The sequence below is a fragment of the Arachis hypogaea genome, chromosome 16 (assembly GCF_003086295.3).
Source record: "Arachis hypogaea cultivar Tifrunner chromosome 16, arahy.Tifrunner.gnm2.J5K5, whole genome shotgun sequence".
NCBI classification, from domain to species: Eukaryota; Viridiplantae; Streptophyta; class Magnoliopsida; order Fabales; family Fabaceae; genus Arachis; species Arachis hypogaea.
In genome coordinates, this window is record NC_092051.1 from 77,386,817 (window position 1) to 77,405,410 (window position 18,594).

The 18,594-nt window shown below is 40.3% G+C and overlaps 1 non-coding gene across 1 annotated transcript; it reads right to left on the reverse strand.

The window, feature by feature from the left end:
* Positions 1-7,415: 7,415 nt before the first annotated feature.
* LOC112760956 (small nucleolar RNA R71) lies at positions 7,416-7,523 on the reverse strand. The gene has a single exon (XR_003181368.1). It is a non-coding gene; the product is annotated as a small nucleolar RNA R71 (small nucleolar RNA).
* Between the last annotated feature and the right edge of the window lie 11,071 nt (positions 7,524-18,594).

Genomic DNA, 18,594 nt, shown 5'->3' on the forward strand with positions numbered 1-18,594 from the left:
TCACGCGTCTGCGTGGGTCACGCGGTCGCGTCATTCGGAGCATTTCCTTGCCACGCGGTCGCGTCAGTCATGCGACCGCGTCATGTGCGTTCTGCTTAAGGCGTGCGGTCGCGTCAGTCATGCGGTCGCGTCGCTGCTGATTCGCGCTTGGCACACGATCGCTTCGTCCATGCAATCGCATGGATGCCAGTTTCTTCAGAAGCTCCGTTTTGTGCTTTCCTTCCATTTTTGTATGTTTCCTTTTCCATCCTTTAAGTCATTCTGCCTTAGAAAATCTGAAACTACTCAATACACTAATCACGGCATCGAATGGAAATAAAGGTAATTAAAAATAATTAATTTTAAAGCTTAGGAAACATGTTTTTCACATACATCACATAATAAGGAAGGGAAAGTAAAACCATGCAATTAATATGAATAAGCGGGTGAAGGATTGAATAAATCACTCAAACTAAGCACAAAATAACTCATGAAATATGGGTTTATCAACCTCCCCACACTTAAACAATAGCATGTCCTCATGCTAAATCCAAGGTAAAGAATAAGGTAAGGTTAAAGTGGTAGAATGTTATGCAATGCAACCTATTCTAAATGCATCTACCTGAATGAGTCATGCAATTCCAATTTATCCACTCATATATGAAGCTTACATGTAGTCAAATTAATTCACATTCTCAAAGAGTCATATATATATATATATATATATATATATATATATATATATATATATATAGCCAACCCTTAAATAATAAAGCATTTTAGCAAATGAGATGGAAAATATTGTACAAACTTGCAAAACAATTAGTAATTTAAGCACAGATATATGCTGATGAGCTATTGAACCCTCACTGGATTTTGTGTTTACCCTCTAGTCACTCAGTGTTTATTGGGTTTATTCACTCTTCTTTTTTCTTTATTCTTACTTTCTATCACTTTGTTCTTCATCTAACCAATCAACAATTATAGAGTACAGTCATACCAAAAGTCATGAGGTCTTTAATTAAGGTTGTAATGGGGCCAAGGTGAAGGTAAGGATATATGTATAAGGCTAAGGGAGCTAATAAGTGAATCCTTAATTAGACTAAGATCTCACCTAACATACATATTTAGTAGAACAAAACTTTCTTTACCAATTTTCCCACACTATCCCACTTGTTGTGACATGCTCATGTTTTAATTTTATTTTTATCCCATGTGCATTACTTTTATTTTGCATTGGGGGATTTTTTTTTTTGTATTCCCTTTTATTGAATGCTGAAAAATAACTTTAACCCTTTTTTTTTTATGCACATGGTAATTGAATCACTTTGATTTCTCATGAGCATGCTTCCCAAATTTTATTTTATTTCTTTTAACTTTTCTACCCTTGTGTTTCTATCATCCATGTTCCCAATAGGTTTCCTATATTTTAATCTATTTATAATTTTCTATCTTAAGCTAACCAAGTATTCAACTTGGGATTTTATTTTGTTTTTCTGCTTAAGGCTAGTAGTGTAGTTAAATAGAATAAAAGGGATTTTTAAAGGCTCAAGGGGGCTAACAAGGGTAATGTGAAAGGTAGGTTATTTTGGGGTAAGTGAAAAATCAAATGATGGCCTTAATCATTCTTTTGGTATGTATCTAGATTCTATAATTGGACATATAGATTAAAGCAAAGTAAAGAACATCAGAATAAAAAGAAGCGAAACACACAGGAATGAAATTATGGTTTGAATGCAACCATACAATTAAGCTCAATACTCACAGGCTGTGTGTTCTCTAACTCAAGCATCATATATCATTCATATCTGTTATGCAGGTTTAGTTAAAAATTCCCATTATTCTCATAAAAAAAATTATTTAGGGTATCCTTTAAAGTTTTAATGTTCCTCCTTGATGAAATGTTGTCAGCTTAACTATATGATGTAATGCTATATATACAAGGTTTATGGATTTAAATCTGGTATGTTCAATTTCCTAGCTTACTTCCTTTTTATATTTTTTTTAATTTAAATAATGCTATCTTATGCTAAAAAGGGTAAACTAAACTAATTAATCCACTAATAAGTCAGAATTGCAAAATGAACTAAAAATGCAAAATGCAAAATAGAGTAAAAATACATAAAAGCAGCAATGTATAAGTACTCAGAAAAAAAGAAAAATACAGAAAAATATCCAAAATAAAAGAAAAAGAGATGTAGTGGTTCACCAAAATAAAACGCCAGAGATGGCGACCTCCCCACACTTAAAATGAAGCATCGTCCCTGATGCTCAGTCAAGCCGGGTGTGAAGGGTTGTCATCACTGGTAGGGATGGTAGCTGGAGGCTCTGTGGTGGTGGTGGGCTGAGGGTCTGGCTGCTGTAGAGGCGGTGCTGACTGGATTGGGATCTCCGGATCTGCAGCCTCGATCTGATGTGTAACCTCCTGATGCGGGGCGGCCTGCTCTGTGGCTACCTGCTGATGGGTCTCCTCCTGGAAATGAGTCTCATCCTCCTCCTCCTCTGATGGCTCAGATGGTGTATCGGGCTCAGAGGGGATGTCACCACCCTGTCGGATCATCAGCTTCATATGCGAATAGCGTCGCTGGCTGCGACGCTCCAATCTCTCATACCGGCGCCGGTTATGGCACTCCATCTGATCAAGCTGTCGGAATAGGCGGTATACAGGCTCAGAGGCAGGTGGAGGTGTAGTGGTAGCAGCAGGGGCAGCAGTGGCAGCTGTGGATGAAGAGGGTCCAGCAGATCGTGGGGATGTTTCATCAGTAGCAGTGAAGGGTAGTGGTCTATAGCCCAAGGCTAGGAAGTTCCTGCTGTGAGGAATGATCTTCCTGCAGTCCGCCGCTGGTGGTCTCTCATCGGCATCCTCCCATGGCACGTCAGCTCGACGGCCTAGTGTGTAACCAGATACGGGAAAGGGAGGGTGCCTCGGATGTGGACCCTGGCCATATAATGCCGGATAAAGCGTGGTAGATAAAGGTCCTTACCCTCCAGCACACACCATAGGAGGGTGATCATAGCAGCTGGGATCTCCGTCTCATGAGTACTCGGCATGCAATAATTGCTCAAGATCTGGTGCCATAACTGAGCCTCATCATTTAAGTACGCCCTCTTGATCCCTCTAGGCATGGTGGTGTCCTGACCCATCTCCCAAGGAACAGTCGGGTCGAGAGCTATCCGTGCCTTTACAGCATCCCAATCAAACTGCATCAGGCGCATGTCCTCCTCAGCCTTTGAATAACCATCAGGCTGATCGGACTTGGCTGGTGATGAGCGGATAATTTATACGCTTTTTGACATTGTTTTTAGTGTGTTTTTAGTAGAATCTAGTTACTTTTAGGGATGTTTTCATTAGTTTTTATGTTAAATTCACATTTCTGGACTTTACTATGAGTTTGTGTGTTTTTCTGTGATTTCAGGTATTTTCTGGCTGAAATTGAGGGACTTGAGCAGAAATCAGATTCAGAGGTTGAAAAAAGACTGCTGATGCTGTTGGATTCTGACCTCCCTGCGTTAGAAAGTAGACATCCAGGGCTTTCCAGCAATATATAATAGTCCATACTTTGGCCAAGAATTGACGACGTAAACTGGCGTTCAACGCCAGCCTTCTGCCCAAATCTGGCGTCCAGCGCCAGAAAAGGATCCAAAACCAGAGTTGAACGCCCAAACTGGCACAGAAACTGGCGTTCAACTCCACAAATGGCCTCTGCACGTGCAACACTCAGGCTCAGCCCAAACACACACCAAGTGGGCCCAGGAAGTGGATTTATGCATCAATTACTTACTCATGTAAACCTTAGTGACTAGTTTATTATAAATAGGACCTCTTACTATTGTATTAGGCATCTTTTGATCACCTTAGGATCTTAGGATCATCTTTGAACGCATTGTTCTTAGATCAAGGGGGCTGGCCATCTCGGCCATGCCTGGACCTTCACTTATGTATTTTCATATGGTAGAGTTTCTACACTCCATAGATTAAGGTGTGGAGCTCTGCTGTTCCTCAAAGATTAATGCAAAGTACTACTGTTTTCTATTCAATTCTTCATATTTCTCTTCTAAGATATCCATTCGCACCCAAGAACGTGATGAAGGTGATGATTATGTGTGACGCTCATCATCCTTCCCCCTTATGAACGCGTGCCTGACAAACACTTATGTTCTACATGAATTAAGCTAGAATGAGTATCTCTTAGATCTCCTAACCAGAATCTTCGTGGCTTAAGCTAGAATGATGGCGGCATTCAAGAGAATCCGGAAGGTCTAAACCTTGTCTGTGGTATTCTGAGTAGGATTCAATGATTGAATGACTGTGACGAGCTTCAAACTCGCGAGTGCTGGGCGTTAGTGACAGACGCAAAAGGAGGGTGAATCCTATTCCAGCATGATCGGGAACCGACAGATGAATAGCCGTACCGTGACAGGGTGCGTGAGCATATGATTCACTGAGAGGAGGGGATGTAGCCACTGACAACGGTGATGCCCTTGCATACAGCCAGCCATGGAAAGGAGTAAGACTGATTGGATGAAGATAGCAGGGAAGCAGAGGTTCAGAGGAACGAAAAGCATCTCCATTCGCTTATCTGAAATTCCTGCCAATGAATCTACATAAGTATCTCTATCCCTTTCATTGTTTATTTTAATCTAATAAAGTATCATGTTTAAATCCGCCTGACTGAGATTTGCAAGGTGACCATAGCTTGCTTCATACCAACAATCCCCGTGGGATTTGACCCTTACTCACGTAAGGTATTACTTGGACGACCCAGTGCACTTGCTGGTTAGTTGTATCGAAGTTCTGACAAGTATGAATTAAGATCAGAGCACCAAGCTTTGGAGCCATTACCAGGATTTGTTCGAGCCTGGAGATCACAATTTCGTGCACCAAGTTTTTGGCGCCGTTGCCGGGGATTGTTTGAGTCTTCGGCAAGCTTTTGGTTCGGTAACATCAGTGCCAGATTCCCTTTTGATCTGGCAACAGCACCAAGTTTTTGGCACCGTTGCCGGGGATTGTTCGAGTTTGGACAACTGACGGTTCATCTTGTTGCTCAGATTGGGTAACTTTCTTTTCGTTTTCTTTTCAAAAATTTTTCAAAAATATTTCTAAAATTTTCTCATCTGTTTTCGAAAAAAAATAAAAATATTTTCAAAAATTTTATTCAAGATTTTTAAGAATGAATTCTAGTGTTTCATGAAGCATGAGAAGCCTGGCTGGCTGTAAAGCCATGTCTAAATTCTTTTGGACTGAGGCTTCCAAACCATCAGAGGTAAGTTACATACTTGATAAATGATGAGCAGCAATTTGTTATCAAGATCAATATACTCTGGTGTTAAATGCTGAAGCTTGGCTGGCCATTGGCCATGTCTAGTGTTTTGGACTGGAGCTTTCTTTGAAAGCTTGGCTGGCTAGTGAGCCATGTCTAATTCCTGGACTGAAGCTTTAGACTAAGAATGCAAGATTCCTGGAATTCATATTAAAAATTTTGGAATCTTTATTTTTCCTTTTAATTTTCGAAAAATATAAAATAAAAATCCAAAAAAATTAGAAAATCATAAAAATCAAAAATATTTTTTGTTCTTGTTTGAGTCTTGAGTCATATCATAAGTTTGGTGTCACTTGCATATGCATCTTGCATTTTTTTCGAAAATTTCATGCATTCATAGTGTTCTTCATGATCTTCAAGTTGTTCTTGGTAAGTCTTCTTGTTTGATCTTGATGATTTTTTGTTCTGTGTCTTTTCATGTTTTTCTTATGCATTCTTGAATTCTTAGTGCGTAAGCATTAAAGAATTCTAAGTTTGGTGTCTTGCATGATTTCTTTGCATTAAAAATTTTTTCAAAATTGTGTCTATGATGTTCATCTTGACATTCATAGTGTTCTTGGTGTTCATCTTGACATTCATAGCATTCTTGCATGCATTCATTGTTTCGATCTAAAAATTTCACGCATTGCATAATTTTCATGTTTTTCATAAAAATTTCAAAAATAAAAAAAATATCTTTCCCTTTTTCTCTCATCAAATTCAAAAATTTGGATTGACTTTTTCAAAAAATTTTTAAAATCAAGTTGTTCCTTATGAGTCAAATCAAATTTTCAATTTGAAAATCTTATCTTTTTCAAAATCTTTTTCAAAAATCAAATCTTTTTCAAAATTATTAGTTATTTTCGAAAATTCCAAAAATATTTTTCAAAAATCTTTTTCTTATTTTTATACAAAATTTTCGAAAATAACATAATCAATTAATGTTTTGATTCAAAAATTTGAAGTTTGTTACTTGCTTGTTAAGAAAGATTCAAACTTTAAGTTCTAGAATCATATCTTGTGATTTCTTATGAATCAAGTCATTTATTGTGATTTTAAAAATCAAATCTTTTTCAAAAACTAATTTCTATCATATCTTTTCAAAAATATCTTCTTATCTTATCTTTTTCAAAAATATCTTTTCAAAATATCTTTTCTAACCTCCTAACTTCTTATCTTTTCAAAATTTGTTTCAACTAACTAACTAACTTTTTGTTTGTTTCTTAACTTTTTCAAAACCACCTAACTAATTCTCTCTTTCTAATTTTCGAAAATATCTCCCCCTTTTTCAAAAATTTCTTTTTAATTAACTAATTATTTTTATTTTTATTTTTATTTCAAAAAAATTCTCGAAAAATACTAACAAATTTTCAAAAACCAATTTTCAAAAATCACTAACTCCTTTTCAAAATAATTTTCGAAAATTATACCTCCCCCATCCTATTCTATTTATTCATATCCTAACATCTCATCTCACATCTCTTCCATTCTCACAGTTGTGTTTCTTCCATTATATTACATTCTTTGTCTCCCCCTTTTCTTCCACTCACAAAGGGATCTCTATACTGTGGTATAAAGGATCTCTATTATTATTATCATTTTTCTGTCCATTCTTCCTTTTCATATGAGCAGGAGCAAGGATAAGAACATTCTTGTGGAAGCAGATCCAGAACCTGAAAGGACTCTGAAGAGAAAATTAAGAGAAGCTAAAATACAACAATCCAGAGAAAACCTTTCAGAAATTTTCGAACAAGCAGAGGAGATGGCAGCCGAAAATAATAATAATGTAAGGAAGATGCTTGGTGACTTCACTGCACCTAATTCCAATTTACATGGAAGAAACATCTCCATTCCTGCCATTGGAGCAAACAACTTTGAGCTGAAACCTCAATTAGTTTCTCTGATGCAGCAGAACTGCAAGATCCTTTTCAGTTCTTAACTGAATTCTTGCAGATATGTGATACTGTTAAGACTAATGGAGTAGATCCTGAAGTCTACAGGCTCATGCTTTTCCCTTTTGCTGTAAGAGACAGAGCTAGATTATGGTTGGATTCTCAACCCAAAGACAGCCTGAACTCTTGGGATAAGCTGGTCACGGCTTTCTTAGCCAAGTACTTTCCTCCTCAAAAGCTGAGCAAGCTTAGAGCTGATGTTCAAACCTTCAGACAGAAAGAAGGTGAATCCCTCTATGAAGCTTGGGAAAGATACAAACAGTTGACCAAAAAGTGTCCTTCTGACATGCTTTCAGAATGGACCATCCTGGATATATTCTATGATGGTTTATCTGAGCTATCAAAGATGTCACTGGACACTTCTGCAGGTGGATCCATTTACCTAAAGAAAACGCCTGCAGAAGCTCAAGAACTCATTGACATGGTTGCTAATAACCAGTTCATGTACACTTCTGAAAGGAATCCTGTGAATAATGGGACGCCTATGAAGAAGGGAGTTCTTGAGGTTGATACTTTGAATGCCATATTGGCTCAGAATAAAATATTGACTCAGCAAGTCAATATGATCTCTCAAAGTCTGCATGGAATGCAAGCTGCATCCAACAGTACTCAAGAGGCATCTTCTGAAGAAGAAGCCTATGATCCTGAAAACCCTGCAATAGCAGAGGTAAATTACTTAGGTGAACCTTATGGAAACACCTATAACTCAACATGGAGAAATCATCCAAATTTCTCATGGAAGGATCAGAAGCCTCAACAAGGCTTTAATAATGGTGGAAGAAACAGGTTTAGCAATAGCAAGCCTTTTCCATCATCAACTCAGCAACAGACAGAGAACTCTGAACAAAATGCTTCTAATTTAGCAAATCTAGTCTCTGATCTATCTAAGGCCACTGTAAGTTTCATGAATGAAACAAGGTCTTCCATTAGAAATCTGGAAGCACAAGTGGGCCAGCTGAGTAAAAGGATCACTGAAATCCCTCCTAGTACTCTCCCAAGCAATACAGAAGAGAACCCAAAAGGAGAGTGCAAGGCCATTGACATAAGCGCCATGGCCGAACCTCTGAGGAGAGGAGAGGACGTGAATCCCAAGGATGAAGACCTCCAGGGACGTCCAGTGATCAATAAGGAGCTTCCCTCTATGGAACCAAAGGACTCTGAGGCTCATCTAGAGACCATAGAGATTCCATTGAACCTCTTTATGCCCTTCATGAGCTCTGATGAGTATTCCTCTTCTGAAGAGAATGAGGATGTCACTGAAGAGCAAACTGCCAAGTTTCTTGGTGCAATCATGAAGCTGAATGCCAAATTGTTTGGCATTGATGCTTGGGAAGTTGAACCTCCCTTGTTCATCAATGAACTAAGTGATCTGGATCAACTGACATTGCCTCAGAAGAGACAGGATCCTGGAAAGTTCATAATACCCTGTACCATAGGCACCATGATCTTTAAGGCTCTGTGTGACCTTGGTTCAGGAATAAACCTCATGCCCCTCTCTGTAATAGAGAAACTGGGAATCTATGGGGTGCAAGCTGCTAAAATCTCACTAGAGATGGCAGACAGCTCAAGAAAACAGGCTTATGGACAAGTAGAAGATGTATTAGTAAAGGTTGAGGGCCTTTACATACCTACTGATTTCATAGTCCTGGACACTGGAAAGGAAGAGGATGAATCCATCATCCTAGGAAGACCTTTCCTGGCCACAGCAAGAGCTGTGATTGATGTTGACAGAGGTGAAATAGTCCTTCAATGGAATGAGAACTCCCTTGTATTCAAAACTCAAGGATCTCCCTCTGCAACCATGGGAAGGAAGCAGGAAAAGCTTCTCTCCAAGCAGAGTCAACCAGAGCCCCCACAGTCAAACTCTAAGTTTGGTGTTGGGAGGCCACAACCAAACTCTAAGTTTGGTGTTGAACTCCCATATCCAAACTCTAAGTTTGGTGTTGGAGAGTTTCAACAAAGCTCTGCACATCTGTGAGGCTCCATGAGAGCCCACTGTCAAGCTATTGATATTAAAGAAGCGCTTGTTGGGAGGCAACCCAATGTTTATCTAATTCTTATTTTTCATGTTTTCTTAGGTTCATGATCATGTGGAGTCACAAAATAAACAAAAAAATAAAAAACGGAATCAAAAACAGCAGAAGAAAAATCACACCCTGGAGGAGCATCTGTCTGGCGTTCAAATGCCAGAACAGAGCATAGTTCTGGCGCTGAACGCCCAGAATGGGAGCATCCTGGCGCTGAACGCCCAGAACAAGCATGGTTCTGGCGTTCAACACCAGAAATGGCAGCAAAGGGGCGTTGAACGCCCAAAAAGGGCACCAACCTGGCGCTGAACGCCCAGAGTTGTGTGCAAGGGCATTTTACATGCCTAAATTGGTGCAGGGATGTAAATGCGTTGACACCTCAGGATCTGTGGACCCCACAGTATCCCCATTTACCTCATCATCTCTCTCCCACCCAATCCCACCCATATGGCCGAATACACACTCCCATCCATCTCCTCCATATCCTCTTCTTCTTCTTCTATTCTTTCTTCTTTTGCTCGAGGGCGAGCAACATTCTAAGTTTGGTGTGGTAAAAGCATAGCTTTTTTGTTTTTTCCATAACCATTGATGGCACCTAAGGCCAGAGAAACCTCTAGAAAGAGGAAAGGGAAGACAAAAGCTTCCATCAAGGGTCTATAGCTCAGTGGTAGAACATTTGACTGCAAATCAAGAGATCCCTGAGATACCTCAGGGGATACATTTTCTTCCACACAATTATTGGAAGCAACTAAGGGTGGAACATCAAGAGCACTCCATCATCCTTCATGAAATCAGAGAAGATCTAAAAGCAATGAAGGAGGAGCAGCCAAGGCAAGGAAGAGACATAGAAGAGCTCAAGGACATCACTAAGGTGGACTCATTCCTTGTTCTTACTTTCTCTGTTTTTCATTTTCTATGTTATGTGCTTATCTATGTTTGTGTCTTCATTACACGATCATTAGTAGTTAGTAACTCTGTCTTAAAATTATGAATGTCCTATGAATCCATCATCACCTCTCTTAAAATAAAAACTGTTTTAATTCAAAAGAACAAGAAGTACATGAGTTTTGAATTTATCCTTGAACTTAGTTTAATTATATTGATGTGGTGATAATGCTTCTTGTTTTCTGAATGTATGCTTGAACAGTGCATATGTCTTTTGAAGTTGTTGTTTAAGAATGTTAAATATGTTGGCTCTTGAAAGAATGATGACTAGGAGACATGTTATTTGATAATCTGAAAAATCATAAAAATGATTCTTGAAGCAAGAAAAAGCAGCAAAGAACAAAGCTTGCAGAAAAAAAAAAGAAAAAAAAAATATAGGCGAGAAAAAAAAAATTAAAAAGAAAAAGCAAGCAGAAAAAGCCAATAACCCTTAAAACCAAAAGGCAAGGGCAAATAAAAAGGATCCCAAGGCTTTGAGCATCAGTGGATAGGAGGGCCTAAAGGAATAAAATCCTGGTCTAAGCGGCTAAACCAAGCTGTCCCTAACCATGTGCTTGTGGCGTGTAGGTGTCAAGTGAAAAGTTGAGACTGAGCGGTTAAAGTCAAGGTCCAAAGCAAAAAAAGAGTGTGCTTAAGAACCCTGGACACCTCTAATTGGGGACTTTAGCAAAGCTGAGTCACAATCTGAAAAGGTTCACCCAATTATGTGTCTGTGGCATTTATGTATCCGGTGGTAATACTGGAAAACAAAGTGCTTAGGGCCACGGCCAAGACTCATAAAAAAGCTGTGTTCAAGAATCATCATACTGAACTAGGAGAGTCAATAACACTATTCGAAATCTGAAGTTCCTATAGATGCCAATCATTCTGAACCTCAATGGATAAAGTGAGATGCCAAAACTATTCAAGAGGCAAAAAGCTATAAGTCCCGCTCATTTGATTGAAGCTATGTTTCATTGATAGTTTGGAATTTATAGTATATTCTCTTCTTTTTATCCTATTTGATTTTCAGTTGCTTGGGGACAAGCAACAATTTAAGTTTGGTGTTGTGATGAGCGGATAATTTATACGCTTTTTGACATTGTTTTTAGTATGTTTTTAGTAGAATCTAGTTACTTTTAGGGATGTTTTCATTAGTTTTTATGTTAAATTCACATTTCTGGACTTTACTATGAGTTTGTGTGTTTTTCTGAGATTTCAGGTATTTTCTGGCTGAAATTGAGGGACTTGAGCAGAAATCAGATTCAGAGGTTGAAAAAGGACTGCTGATGCTGTTGGATTCTGACCTCCCTGCGTTGGAAAGTAGACATCCAGGGCTTTCCAGCAATATATAATAGTCCATACTTTGGCCAAGAATTGACGACGTAAACTGGCATTCAACGCCAGCCTTCTGCCCAAATCTGGCGTCCAGCGCCAGAAAAGGATCCAAAACCAGAGTTGAACGCCCAAACTGGCACAGAAACTGGCGTTCAACTCCACAAATGGCCTCTGCACGTGCAACACTCAGGCTCAGCCCAAACACACACCAAGTGGGCCCAGGAAGTGGATTTATGCATCAATTACTTACTCATGTAAACCCTAGTGACTAGTTTATTATAAATAGGACCTCTTACTATTGTATTAGGCATCTTTTGATCGTCTTAGGATCTTAGGATCATCTTTGAACACATTGTTCTTAGATCAAGGGGGCTGGCCATCTCGGCCATGCCTGGACCTTCACTTATGTATTTTCATATGGTAGAGTTTCTACACTCTATAGATTAAGGTGTGGAGCTCTGCTGTTCCTCAAAGATTAATGCAAAGTACTACTGTTTTCTATTCAATTCTTCTTATTTCTCTTCTAAGATATCCATTCGCACCCAAGAACGTGATGAAGGTGATGATTATGTGTGACGCTCATCATCCTTTCCCCTTATGAACGCGTGCCTGACAAACACTTCTGTTCTACATGAATTAAGCTAGAATGAGTATCTCTTAGATCTCCTAACCAGAATCATCGTGGCGTAAGCTAGAATGATGGCGGCATTCAAGAGAATCCGGAAGGTCTAAACCTTGTCTGTGGTATTCTGAGTAGGATTCAATGATTGAATGACTGTGACGAGCTTCAAACTCGCGAGTGCTGGGCGTTAGTGACAGACGCAAAAGGAGGGTGAATCCTATTCCAGCATGATCGGGAACCGACAGATGAATAGCCGTGCCGTGACAGGGTGCGTGAGCATATGATTCACTGAGAGGAGGGGATGTAGCCACTGACAACGGTGATGCCCTTGCATACAGCCAGCCATGGAAAGGAGTAAGACTGATTGGATGAAGATAGCAGGGAAGCAGAGGTTCAGAGGAACGAAAAGCATCTCCATTCGCTTATCTGAAATTCCTGCCAATGAATCTACATAAGTATCTCTATCCCTTTCATTGTTTATTTTAATCTAATAAAGTATCATGTTTAAATCCACCTGACTGAGATTTGCAAGGTGACCATAGCTTGCTTCATACCAACAATCTCCGTGGGATTCGACCCTTACTCACGTAAGGTATTACTTGGACGACCCAGTGCACTTGCTGGTTAGTTGTATCGAAGTTCTGACAAGTATGAATTAAGATCAGAGCACCAAGCTTTGGAGCCATTACCAGGATTTGTTCGAGCCTGGAGATCACAATTTCGTGCACCAGCTGGGAGCTGGAGAATGTCCTCTAAGGCCTCCTCAGTGACTAGAATTTGTTTTCCTCTCAGGGTCACTGCATCTAGGGTGGTGATGTAGTAGTTGTAGTAGAATTTCCGGACCCAAGATGCATTGACCTCTGTCAATGTTCTCTCCAGAAAGAACCAACCTCTTTGCTTGATTTGCTCAGTGGTGTACTGCTGGAGTGCTTCTGGAATCTTCAGAGTTCTCTCTAGGTATAGATTCCTGGAGTTTGCAAATGCCGGATACTTCAACTCACAGTACCGGTTTGCAAATTTTATTGAATCATTTGCAGGGAGCAGCTGGTCAGCTTTTTCCTGCTGTGTAAAGTTCTTCTCCCGCCATGAGGAATCATGCATGAGTGCAATGATGGACTGGGAGGAATCTTCTCTCTTACGCTTGCCAGTAGCCTTGCCTTTTTCTTTCCTTTGTGAGGCAGACATCCTGAAAAATGGTAAACCAGGATATGGATAAAAATAGAGAAGCAAATAGGCAATTTAAACAAAGAAAACTCAAAGCGGCAAAGAGAATTAGAATGAGGTAAATGAGTCAAGTAATTGTGCATGAAGGATTGTTTAGCAGTTTGAAATTTGGAAAGGAAGAATTTACAAACTAAAATGTATCAGAATTCAAGTTAAATAAAAAAATTTTCAGTATGCCATGGTTATAAAGTTAGAGGACAGTGAAAAATTAGAAAAGAGATTGTAAAAAAAAATTAGTATGGTTAGAAGTTGAAAGAGGGGTTAATAAATTAAAATTAGTAAAGCAGTAAAGTGTTGGTTAAAGTAAGTGGCATAAAGAAAATATTTCATGTAACAAGGATTCACAGGTGGGGACTATAGTGACTCATAACCAAACAAGGAAAACAGGGTGATGTTGATTCAAACAGATAGAAACAAAGCAAGAATTGGAATCAGAATATCACAGATGCAGTTTATAAACCAGGAAATCAAAAAGGATAAGAAAGTCTACCATATCATTCATGAAATGGTTTAGGTAAAGCAGAGGACAACAGAGTTCAGATTGCCAAACCAAAACATTAATGAAAACAATTAAAAGAAATTTGGGCAGCATTCCGGCTAAAGTTGGATTGTCCCAGAAAATAAACAGCAAACAAGGCAGTTCATATGAATTAAAAAAAACTTGCTGCAGTTTCCTATAATTAATAGAAACATGAAAATTCAGAGTAACAAGTAGCAAATGCAGGAAATCACAGCATATGAACAAGGTCACAGGAACAGCAGAATTGCAGTTATGATAAAACAGAAGCATGAACAGTGCAAGTAAACAGACCTAAATCCACTAACCACAGCCTAAGCTACCTAACAACCTAAAAATCCACTACAGCATGCATGTCTAGCTATCCTAAACACGAACATAAATGGGAAAAATAAGAAAAACTACGAACGAAAAAAAAGGATTGCGTGTTGCGGAACCTGGTAGGCGTGAGGAGTAGAACGGGGTAAGAAAGCGGCTGGATGGTGGCTGCGGCGGCGTCCAGCGCGGTGGCGGGGTACGGCGGCACGGTGGCTGCTGAGGGGGCAGTGGAGAAGGGGGTAATGGGGATAGGGTTTAGGGTAATTGATAGAGGAAGGGAGGGGGGTTGCGTGTGGGTGGCGGAGGGGCGCGGTTGGATGGCCGGCGGTGGTGGGTGGTGGGTGGTGGTCGCAGAGGGCAGTGGCGGAGAGGGGAGAAGAGAGGAAGAAAGAAGAAGAAAGAAGGGGAGGGGGTGGTACAACGGCGGCGTCTGGATGGCGGCAGCGTCTGGGTGGAGGCGCGGTGGTTGCTGGGTGGTGCTGGGTGGTGGTTGGGAGAAGAAGAAGAAGGGAGGGAGAAGAGGGTTGGGGGGCTGCGCGACTGATAGGGTTCGCGTGGCCGGGGGGTTGTATTTTCGAATCCACGCGGCCACGTGGGGCACGCGGTCGCGTGGTTGGGGTGAAAATGGGAGTGACGCGATCGCGTGGGGCGCGCGATCTTATGAAAGGGATGGAAGAGGGGTTGACGCGATCGCGTGGGTCACGCGATCGCGTCGCTGGAAATTGTGCTAAACGCACGACTCCAGCACCGTTTCAGCACAACTCTCTGTCCCCTTCTAGGGTGATGTGCAATCCATGCGACGCGATCGCGTCGCTCACGCGGTTGCGTGGGATTGGTACTGTGCAAGGGACGCGATCGCATGGGACATGCGATCGCGTGGGCCAAATTGTGCAAAACGCACAAGGGCCACACGATTCCAGCCTAACTTTCTGGACGTTGGATATTTACGCCAATCTCCAGGTCACGCGGTCGCGTGGATGACGCGGTCGTGTGGGAAGTGTAGTTCGCCATGTGACGCGATCGCATGGGGCATGCGGTCGCATCGTGCATCCCCCCCTTTTTTTTTTTAACTGAATGCAGGATGCAATGCTTAATGTGAATGCTATGCATGATTCCAAGTTTAATTAAATAAAAATAAAATTCAAAAACAAACAAAATGAAATAAAATTAAAATTGCAAAAGGAACGACCATACCATGGTGGATTGTCTCCCACCTAACACCTTTACTTAAAGTCCTTAAGTTGGACATTGGAAAGGGCTTCCTGTTATGGTGGCTTGTGTTTAAATTCATCCAGAAATCTCCATCAGTGCTTGGAATGCCAATAGCCTCCAGGGTCCCATACTAGGCATGTAAAGCTTCTGAGCAACTTCAGACAAATTTTCAGGCTCCCGGGGTGACGAATGTCAGAATAGATTTCAGGATCCCAAGCTTTGCTATTAAATCCGCCTCCATCTTGATCTATATGTTTCTATCCGGGCGGTTTAGAAAGTAGAATCTCACCATGGTGACCAAACGTTCTCTGTGATCCATGCAATTGAGCATGATACCAATATGTGTACTTCGAGGTGAAGCGTGGAACCTTATTGAACCTTGTGCACCAGCTCTGAGTACGAGCCATTTCCTTCTTACTCTTAAAGCCGCAAAGAGCTCTAAGCTGGCCATCTATTTCAAGCAAACCATATTCAAGTGAATAACCAAAGTTAAAGGTTAAGGATTGTACCCACTTGAAGCTTGTATTATGTGGCAATGGCCTTGGGGTAGGTGTTTCTGGTGGTTCTGTAAGTTCCATTCCCTTGTGCTCTTCTGTGAATTTCTCCACTTCCTTGCAAGGTTCTATAATTGTATCTGTGTCCTGGTCAAAGTCTTCTATGTCTTCCTCATCACTTGAGTCATAGATTGGAGGTTGAGAGAAATCTACCTCCACATCATCTTCATATTCACTTGGGGAAGATTCCTCGATCTCAGAGAATTCACTTGCGGATGCAAGTTCATTACTAAGAGAGCTAGACTTGTGACTATCATCATCAAGGGAATTTGTGTCCTGGGTTATTTCGTCTGATTCGTCATAAATAACTTGCCTTGGAGATTGTACAATATCCTCCTTAGCATCAACTGTAGCGTCCTTGACGGAGTTCTCCTCAATTCTGGATTCCCATGGAGGTTCAGCATCTCCTAGATCTTCAACCAACTCTTCTTCTTGAACAATGACAGCTTCTTCTACTTGTTCTAGTACGAATTCATTCTCTGTCTTGTCAACTGGAGTTTCTGGTATTTCCTTCATGCTATGCTCTTCGTTAGACTGTTCACACGGGGCTGTGGCTGATCCTTGTTTATTTGAGCACCTAGAAACCCATTGAATAACTACTTGCTCCAGTTGTCGAATGGTTGTTTGAAATTTCTTTGTTGTTTCCTTTAGGCGAACCTCTGCTTCTCGGGTTGCCGGACTTGGGCATGATACATAGGAAAGTGGTGGTGATTGGGAGTGATTGGATTGGTACTGGGGTAAGGAAGGATCATATGGTGGCGAATGGTGAAGAGAAGCTCATGAGTAAGGTGGTTCGAGGTTATGTTGAAAGGATGGTTTATATGCACGGGGTGGGGCTTGTTGGTAGTTACAAGGTTGTCCACCATATCCTTCAACTGGGTATGCACTGTAGAATGGTCTTTGTCCAGGATATCTTGGAGGGTGTTGCTGCCTAAAGGGTTGATTAGATCTTCTTGGTCCATCCATCCTTGATTGGTCTGACCTTGATGCATATTCCCGCTGTAACTTCTATTTCCTTCAATAAATTTAGAATCAAACTCAAAGCGAGAGGGGTGAGAGTTCATGGTAGCAAATAAAGATGAAAAGGAAGAACAAAAATAGAGAAACAAGCAAAAGAAAAATATTTACAATAACCAATAATAAGGCACACGTTAGCAGTTCCCCGGCAACGGCGCCATTTTGAAAGAGCAGAAGATTGATGGTTTAGAGGTCATGGTAAACTCTCGTTGTGAGTATAGTTACTAAACCAAGCAATCAACCTTTCTTACAAACGTTTTGGGTGTCACAAGTAACAAACCCCTTAAAAATTGTTAACCGAGTATTCAAACCTCGGGTCGTCTTCTCAAGGAACTGCAAGGAAGTATGTTCTTATTATTGGCTATAAAGGTTGTAATCGGGGTTTAGAAGGTGAGAAGCAAGTGATTTGAATGACAAGTAGAGTAAATGGCAATTAAGATAAATAAATACTGTAAAGCAAACTTCTGGCAAGGTAAAAGGAATTGGAAGTCCAACTTGGTTACCTCCCTCAACAATAACGAAAGTTGAATCTAAATTCCACTTAGTTAACCTTTACTAAAGTAAAGGAAAGTCAAGGGACTAATTAGTTGACCTTTGAATCCTATTTATTTCCTAAGAAAATGTTGGGATTATTGAAGTTCAGTTCAATTAGCAAGATAACGATTATCAATTATGTTGAGTTTGATAACTGTTGAGTTACTGATTTCTTAACCAAGACCAAAAAGAGAAAAAGTAAATTGCTGGAATAGAATATCTTCAGATTGGAAACAATGGTAACACAAATTAAAGAGAAATCAATCAATAACTGAAATACCTCAAATATCATTATTAATTCAAATCATAATATGGAAAGGGTTCATAAGTCAAGTTGGCAACATTTATAAGTACGCATAAAAGCATTAAAGTAAATATTAAACCTAGATCGAGAGTCACTCTTACAAACTAAAAGAAATCATAAATCCTAATCCTAATCCTAAGAGAGAGAGGAGAGAACCTCTCTCAAACTAAATCTAAATCATGGAAAGTGAAAATTGGCGAGCTCTCTCTGAATGGATCCGTTCCCTCACTTTTTAACCTCTGGTCTATGCCTTCTGGACTTGGATTTGGGCCAAAAAGTGCTTCAGAATTCGCTATGAGCATTTTCTGCAATTTCTGGTGCGTGGCCTCTGTCATGCATCTGCGTGGGTCACGCGGTCGCGTCATTTGAAGCATTTCCTTGCCACGCGGTCACGTCAGTCATGCGGTCGCATCGCTGCTGATTCGCGCTTGGCACGCGATCGCTTCGTCCATGTGATCGCGTGGATGCCAGTTTCTTCAGAAGCTTCGTTTTGTGCTTTCCTTCCATTTTTGTATGTTTCCTTTTCCATCCTTTAAGTCATTCTGCCTTAGAAAATCTGAAACTACTCAACATACTAATCACGGCATCGAATTTAAATAAAGGTAATTAAAAATAATTAATTTTAAAGCTTAGGAAACATGTTTTTCACATACATCACATAATAAGGAAGGGAAAGTAAAACCATGCAATTAATATGAATAAGCGGGTGAAGGATTGAATAAATCACTCAAACTAAGCACAAAATAACTCATGAAATATGGGTTTATCAGTC